This window comes from Talpa occidentalis, unplaced genomic scaffold (assembly GCF_014898055.3).
Source record: "Talpa occidentalis isolate TD23 unplaced genomic scaffold, MPIMG_talOcc4v2.1 talOcc4.5, whole genome shotgun sequence".
Taxonomy (NCBI): Eukaryota; Metazoa; Chordata; class Mammalia; order Eulipotyphla; family Talpidae; genus Talpa; species Talpa occidentalis.
The window spans coordinates 6,257,252-6,265,252 of record NW_023604861.1 but is presented as its reverse complement, the minus strand read 5'-3'; positions in this window follow the sequence as shown (position 1 = coordinate 6,265,252).

Here is an 8,001-nt window from a genome sequence, read left to right as displayed (position 1 = left end):
CTTTGATGGACTCAGATCATTTCTTAAACATGATCACAAAAATTAGCCAGGGCTTCCCTGGTGGTGCAAGGGGTTAAGTCTCTTCAATATGAAGCTATCAGCAGCTACTGCAGCATGAGTTCAATCCTAGTCAGGGAGCTGACCCACAGGCACAGCAGACCTCTCCTCTCTCCCCATGCTCCCTCAGCAGTGCATTTCAGTGGAGCCACCTGTTCTGCTCTCCATTATGTCTCTGATAAATCCCCTTACCTCCCGCACCTCTAGCCTACACCTCAGCTCTTGTATGCATAAATAAATAAAATAAATATTAAAAAAAGAACAAAAATTAGCCCATTTTTTTTCCTTGAGACTTAAAACTTTTGATCTCAACACATTTAAAAACATGGAAATCAGGGCCTCCCCTGGTCGCACAGCGGTTGAGCGCTGGGTTGTGAGGCTGCCCACAGCCTCTGCAGAGCCAGTTTGATCCCTGGCCACTGGCAAGGTCTCACAAAAAACAAAAACAAAAAAAAACAAACAAAAAAAAAAACAAACAACAACAAAAAAACCCAACAAACCATGGAAATCATACAGAGGATATTTTCCAACAGAATGGAGTAAAATCAGAAGTCAGTAATAGGAGGAAACTTGAGAAATTCTCTACTATGGGGAATAAAACACTATATTGCTAAATCCAGGGTCAAAAAAAAAAACAATAAATGATACAAAATACCATAGAGAGAACTGAAATGTGTAATACATAACATTTTAGGACCAAAAAAGAATGCAATGTTCCTCTTTAGAAGCACTGTTGTGAGCAATGATGATTATAATAAACCTAATTACTACAACTTACCTTGCAAATCTGAACCGAAAGTGGGATCCTAATGTGCAAAATGGTGGTCAGAAGCAGGCACAGCTGTAGGCCAGGTTTGCCTCTGAAGAAAATCCCGCAACGTAGAGGATTATCTACACATGTGATTTACAGGGTTGGAATGTGAATTGTAACCCAAGTTGTGTAGAGGGGCCCAGACAGGAAAGCAGCGAGTGGACTTGAAAAGAAAACTGGGACATAGATGTTACTAGAAAACCCAGATATTCCTTCACTTCAGAAGAAAAAGAGAGCAGGTATATAATAAATTGTGATATAAGTAACTAAGTTTACTTGATGTTGATTTCAGACTGCTGGCGACTAATGTTTGTTATCTTTATCTTCATGTTTGCAGAGGTAAGGAGCTAAAAAGAGACTTAAATAAATACTAAAACTAATCTGCAGTCTGGAGACAGAAAAATTATATCAAGATTGTACATGCATAACTTTCCAGAGTGGTTATAAATAGAATGGACAAAATATGGGTAATATTTAAAGAGACAGGCTGTATATAATGAAAATCATAAAGTTTCATTTAGAGATATTAAAACAGAATGCAAGAATGGGAGTAAAATCCTGCAATTCTCAATGAGCATTTGGAAAATGTCAATCCTTCCCAAATTTATTTTAAATTAAATGCAATTTTGTCTGGGATCCCCAACATGATTATCAGGAAAAGTAAGAATCTGATTTTAACGTTTTTATCCTCTCAGTCTTTGGATTTTGAGTTGGATATGACACCGCCATCACAAATTACCACTAACCAGGTAGTTTAAAGCAACAAAAATGTATTTTCTGGTGCCTCCCTGATGGTGCAGGGGTTAAAGACACAGTGCTATGAAGCTATCGGCAGCCACTGCAACACGAGTTCAATTCCCCAGCCAGGGAGCTACCCACAAAGCGCAGCAGACCTCTCCTGTCTCCCTGCTGCTCCCTCAACAGTGTATTTCAGTAGATCTTCCTGTTCTGCTCCCCACTCTGTCTCTGGGGAGTCCTCTCACCCCATGCACCTCTGGCCTGTACCCCAGGTCTCGAATGCATAAATAAATAAATCATTTTTTAAAATGTATTTTCTGAGGACCTCGGTGGCCAGAATTCCAACATCAAGGTGCTGGCAGGGCTGTGCTCCCTCTGAGAACTCGGGGGAAGGATCCTTTTTCTCCTTTACTGGACTCCAGCAGCCCAGCCTCTTCTTGAACTGGATGCTATTCAGTTGGTTTCTGCCTCCTTGGCACACAGTCCTCTCTCTCTTTCTTTTTTTAAGATTTATTTATTTATGCATACAAGAGCTGGGGTACAGGCCAGAGGTGCAGAGGGTGAGAGGATTCACCAGAGACAGAGCAGGGAGCAGAACAGGCGGATCCACTGAAATGCACTGCTGCGGGGAGCAGCAGGGAGACTGCAGAGGTCTGCTGCACCATGTGGGTAGCTCCCTGGCCAACCAAGGATTGAACTCGGTGCTGCAGAGGCTGCTGATAGCTTCATAGTGCTATGCTTAACCCTTTCCACCACCAGGAGGCCCGCCCTCTCTATTTCTATGTCTTCTCTTATAAGGAGATTGGAGAATCATTTTGGATCCACTCCCATCATTTCAGATGATTTTTGTCTCATAATCCCCAATTTAATTATGTCTGCAAAGACCCAGTCTCCAAAAAGAGCGACATTGACAGCTTCGGAGAGGTAGCATATGTTTTTGGCAGCATCACTGAACCCAGTGCAGATGTCAACTTCTCCCCTGATGACACCGCCTGTTATGTCCAGGTCCTCCAGCTTGCTCAGGGCTGATGTAACTCAGGCTGGCCAATTGCCAATCCCACGACGCCCCCTTCTGGCCACAATGATTGCTTCGCATGTCTTAACCCAGTCTATACTGAGGACTGAATTTCTTGGTCAGAAGTAGCAAAAGGATCTAAAAACTAAAAGGAAAAAAATGTTATAAAAAAAATCAAGCATTCTCCTTACACAGGTCTTGTTCTGGAACGCATTGTTGGTTTAAATAAATAGCTTTGCTAATTTTTGTGGTATTTTTTCAAGTTTTATAATATCCTCTCCAATCTTTTCTTATTATGATGATTATATATGAAATATTCATAGCTGGACTTTTATATAGAATTGAGTATTACCATGGTTAATTATAAAATTGCACATTGTTCTCTGCTCTAGGCAATAATAGTCTTTGGTGTTTAATTTAAAAATAAAAGCATTTAGGGCCTCCCCTGGTGGCGCAGCGGTTGAGCGCAGGGTTGCGAAGCTGCCCGCAGCCTCGCGCTGGTTCGATCCCCCGCTGCCAGGCGAGGGTCCTACCTGGCAAGCAGACTCTCCTGCCGCCCGCTGCTCCCCTCAGCAGTGTATTTCGTCCATCTGCCTGTTCTGCTCCCCGCTCTCGCTCTGGTGAATTTTCTCACCCTCCCACGCTTCTGACTGTGCCAGTGCTTGTATAAATAAATAAATAAATCTTTTAAAATAAATAAAGTGAAGACAATTTAAAAAAATTAAAAATAAATTAAAATTAAAGCATTTAGTTATTTAAATTAAAGAGCAATCTTTAAAAAAGAGAGTTTGGTTCAATTAAAGGGACACATTAAACTAAATCAATATCACTAGTATAAATGATCTGCAGTATATGATTCAACTAAAATCATGACATTTAACTTCACATTAGAATTTCCAGAAATACAATTAAAGATAGAGCAGAGCAATAGATTACATTATAAGCAATAAAACAAAATAAGTCCATTTGCCTTTAAGGTTTTTATGTCTCTCATAGGTTGAAGCACATTGGATTCATGGGGGAAATAAATCCAGTCTAGGTAGATGAAAAATGAGTCTATCTGAATATTTAGTAGAATTAAAATGTATCTGAAGCCTAAGGAAATGCCATTGAATGAAATAACAATAACCGCCTGTGAAATAGCACTTGTTTCACTCTGCAATGGATTTTTAGTAAGCTTGCTTTCATCATTTCAAGAGGGGTGAGCAAGCAATGTGAAAAATGGCAGAAGCAGGCAGTGTGCTGCTTACATCCCTGCTCCTTCGTGTTACCCATCAAGGCAACCCAACTGTCACGGCAGGAGAGTGTGGATTAATGTGAAACTTACTGTAGGTTGACGCTGCCATCCATCTTCAAGTGGCCTGCAAGCTCCGGGCAGGCGATGGAAGATCGCTTAGAATGGCGTGACTCACCCCCACCAGGAAGGACTCCTTCTCCACACAGACATGGGCCGAAGCCCTGGGGCGCTTTCTGATTCCAAAAATTAAATAAGCTGAAGAATGACAGAGTGGAAGGCGTGCAAATTACAGACTTCGTTTGATTTTGTGAGATCTCCTTGGCGTTTCCATTTGAACATCAAGTATTGTTGACTGGAGCCCATTGACATTTGCCGCCTGAGCCCTTGGTTTCTTCAGAGAGGAAAAATAATTTGCAAGAATAAAATCTGGATTTGAAGAGGAACTCATGTTTTCAGTATTTCTCCCCTTCTTCGTTTATTTGTTTTTTCCGTCCTGGTGAGTCTAGGGAGGGTTGTACCAAGGCTGAAGTATTTTTATTCACGTTTGACGCACAATCTTTCATCTCTTTGTGAAGATACTGAAAGTTTGGTTTATGTTGTTGGTTTTGTTTTATTTTGGGGAATGGCGTGAAGTGAGCTTTGCTATCAGCGTTTTGCAGCAGACACTGCAGTAGTGAGGGAACCAGGTCTGGGCTTAACCTCCAACACCATGAGTCCGAGTTACATAAAGGCCTTGGCTCCTAAGCTTCCTTGAATATTTCACAACCTGAAGGGGTCCCAGCATTTCTATGACTCTGGGAAATTCAAGACACAAGCACACTCAGCACTGGTTTTGTTTTGCTAGATTGCATCATTTCCAGGATGATTCTTAATGCAATCTGTTTACTCCACCAGGTTCATTTGATTATGACTTTATTATATGTAAGTACAAAGGGAACAACAGGAAGAAAAAAAAAAGCAAAACACAGTGAACCTGCTTTTGGGAAACCTGGAACTCCTAGGCACCGTGGGATTTTTGATAAGGGACAGAGATTTGGAGATGATCTTCTTCCACAGATTTATCTTATCGATGGGGCAATAAAATTTGAGAGATACCAAATTGTATGCCCAGCATCACATGACAAATGTGCTAACAAGAGAAAGTAAGTTCCTAAATCTCATCAATGCTCTTACCCTGCTCCATAGATAATAGAGTAATAAGCAAAGTGGAGGGGAAGTAAGGAGAGATAAAGCATATTGAAGCATAAATTACACACACAGCCTGGGGAGGAATTCTTGGAGCTGAAAAATATGTATTAAGAGGATGCCTGACATGAATTGGCTGAAAGGAGATGGCTACAATTCATAGCATGAGATAGTCACAGTCTTTAGTGCAGAAATGGAGACAGAAAGGATATTTTAGGAAGAGCAAGGAGACGTATGTGGCTACAGCAAGGTTTTACCTTTGTACGTGAGATGGTTTGCTGATGGAGAGGAAGCAAGTCAAGTTGCACTTGAGAGGCCCTGGAAGATAACTGGACAACAGAGGTACAACGAAAAAAGATTATCTGATTCCATGTTTATATTTAGTTGTGCTTTCATTTTAAATTAAGTAAATATTCTGAAGAAGAAGTCAACCATGAAAGGGTAGCTAGTTTTTGGAGAGGAAAACTCTCCCGAGAAAAAAAGCAAATAAAGAAACAGACCATATTAAAAATATTAAAAAGACCATATTTTTTTAAAAGTCAATACATTTGATGACATAAGCATTTAAAACTTTGCCATAATGATTTTAAATTCAGTATGCAATGCTAAATTCAGTTCAGAGATATAGGGAGTTGGAAAGAGAACCATTTCCATCCTTCCAACAGGAAAAAATAGAATGAACTGCAAACTAATACCTTTCCTTGAAACCATCAGAGGATTGAACTGTCAGGGCAAACAGCTAACTCAAAATCTGAAGAGAGACAGGTACCTACTGGGAGAAAAAAGACTGGAACCTTTGCCTGCCTGGGACAGACACTGCTGAAAACCATATGAACTGTTGATAGTAAGAAGATTCATCTAGAAAATGCTAACAACTTGTTAAAGACTAAGTGTGCCTCAGTGTAAGGGTGTGATGCCCCTGGGCACCACAGACACAGGGGAGCGCCTACCCTCTTATGAAATTTTCCTCCAGAGAACACAGAGGTCTCAGAGGAGGTGAGGTAGAACCTGAGAAGTCTTCACCCTTGGTGTGGGGTGGAGGAAGGAAACAGCAGTCTGCTGAGACTCTGCTCAGACCTGTCATCCCTCTCTCTCCGAGGTTGGCAGAATTACAAGATGGAGCCTGACCTTTCCCTTCCTCCTGATGTACATACCATGAATCATCCCTTGGATTATGAATATGATGGACTTTACTTCTGTGATGAGGTTATGTTATATGACACAGTTGACATTAAAATTAAGAGAGTATTCGTATAGGTCTGACCGAGTCACATCGACCCTTTATAAGCAGAGGGCTGCTTTCACAGCAAATTGGAAGTCAGAGAATCTCAAAGTGTAGAAAGGATGGACTCACTGGCTTTAAAGGCAAAGGGGGCCTCATAGAGAAACACACTGTGGTATCTATGAGCTGAGGTTGGAGAGCCAATAGGAAAGGGTGTGTTCAGTTCACCAACCCCAGGAGCTGAATTCTGCTAATAACAATGAGCTTGCCCATGGGTTTTTTTCCATGGAGCATCTCAACGAGAGCTCAGCTTTGTCATTACCTTGACGTCAGACTTAAGAGACCATGAGCAGAGAACCCAGGGACAATATGAGTCAGAGTTCTTCAGTAAAACAGAAGAAATAAGATTTTTTTATATAAGGAATTGCCTCATGGAATAGAGGTTGAGAAATCCCTTGACTTCTGCATGCTGGGCACCAGGGGTCAGGTGGTATAAGAGCCAGTATGCATGGTGAACCCCTATATCCTGGATCAAAACCAGTCTGACACAGAGAGTAAATTCCTCTTTACCTACCTTCTATTCTTCTCAGTTCTTGAGAGGATTGGTTGAAGCCTACACACAGTGGGGAGAACACACTTTTTTACTTGGTCCAAAGTTAATCTCATTCAGAACATCCTCACAGACACACCTGAAATAGTATTTAGCCAATTATCCAGATGCCCCATGAGCCGGTGATACTGACACAATGATATTATCATAATATATATATACTATATATAAACTGGTATATATAAACTGATATATACCATGTCAGTCTTCTAATCTGCAGAAACTCTGAGATAATACTGTTTAGTTTTAAATCGTGAACACTGTGATAATTGGTAATGCATCTGTATAACAGTAATAAAACCCTCATAAAGAACAAAATATTAAATTTGAAGAGGAAATAGTTAAAAAAAACCCCAAAAAAACTGTAACCTGGGGTACTGTAATCTGAAGCCCACTGCATCTCATGGAGAGAAATTGTAAAAACCAAACAGGTAAATGAAACAACAGCAGGGATGGGGCACCGCCAGCTGTAGCACTTCACCTGGATGGACCAGAACCCTCTGTGAAGGCCACGCCCCTGAGCCCAAGGGTCCCGGTGCCTGCCCAAGGTTGAGGCTCATGCCAAATTCAGCCAATGTGCTTCTTTTCCACCCCCATCATGAGTAAGCATGGAGTCACAGCTGACAAACGCAGTTGCAAGACAAAGATCCTCTCTAGGAAGAGGCTCAAAAGTAGAATCCAAGAGAAGGAACCAAAGTCAAGTGTGGAGTTGATTTAAAAAAAAAAAAAAATCATGCTCTAGAGAAACTGGAAGCCTTGCCAGAGCACTCAGGGTAACCATAGCAACAGAAAATTCAAACCCAGCTCACCCCTCACAAGACTAGCACAAACCCCACATTAATTGTCTTCTGTCCTACACAGAATCAGCAGATTTCCACCAAAGAAGAGGCATGCAAGCTGCCTGCAGCCACATTGTTAGAACATTGATTAGGTAAAAGCTGTGAATAGCCTTTTCAATTCAGATATTGTGAAATCTTTACAACTGTCACAGCCATGTGAAATGACGCTCAGGTGGAGATCAAGGAAATTTGGACCTTTCAATGTGAACACTCTTATTTTCTCTAATTGAGCGTTGTATACTTATTTCAATGTGAGAAAGTGAAAGATACTTCCACTTTCAAATCTG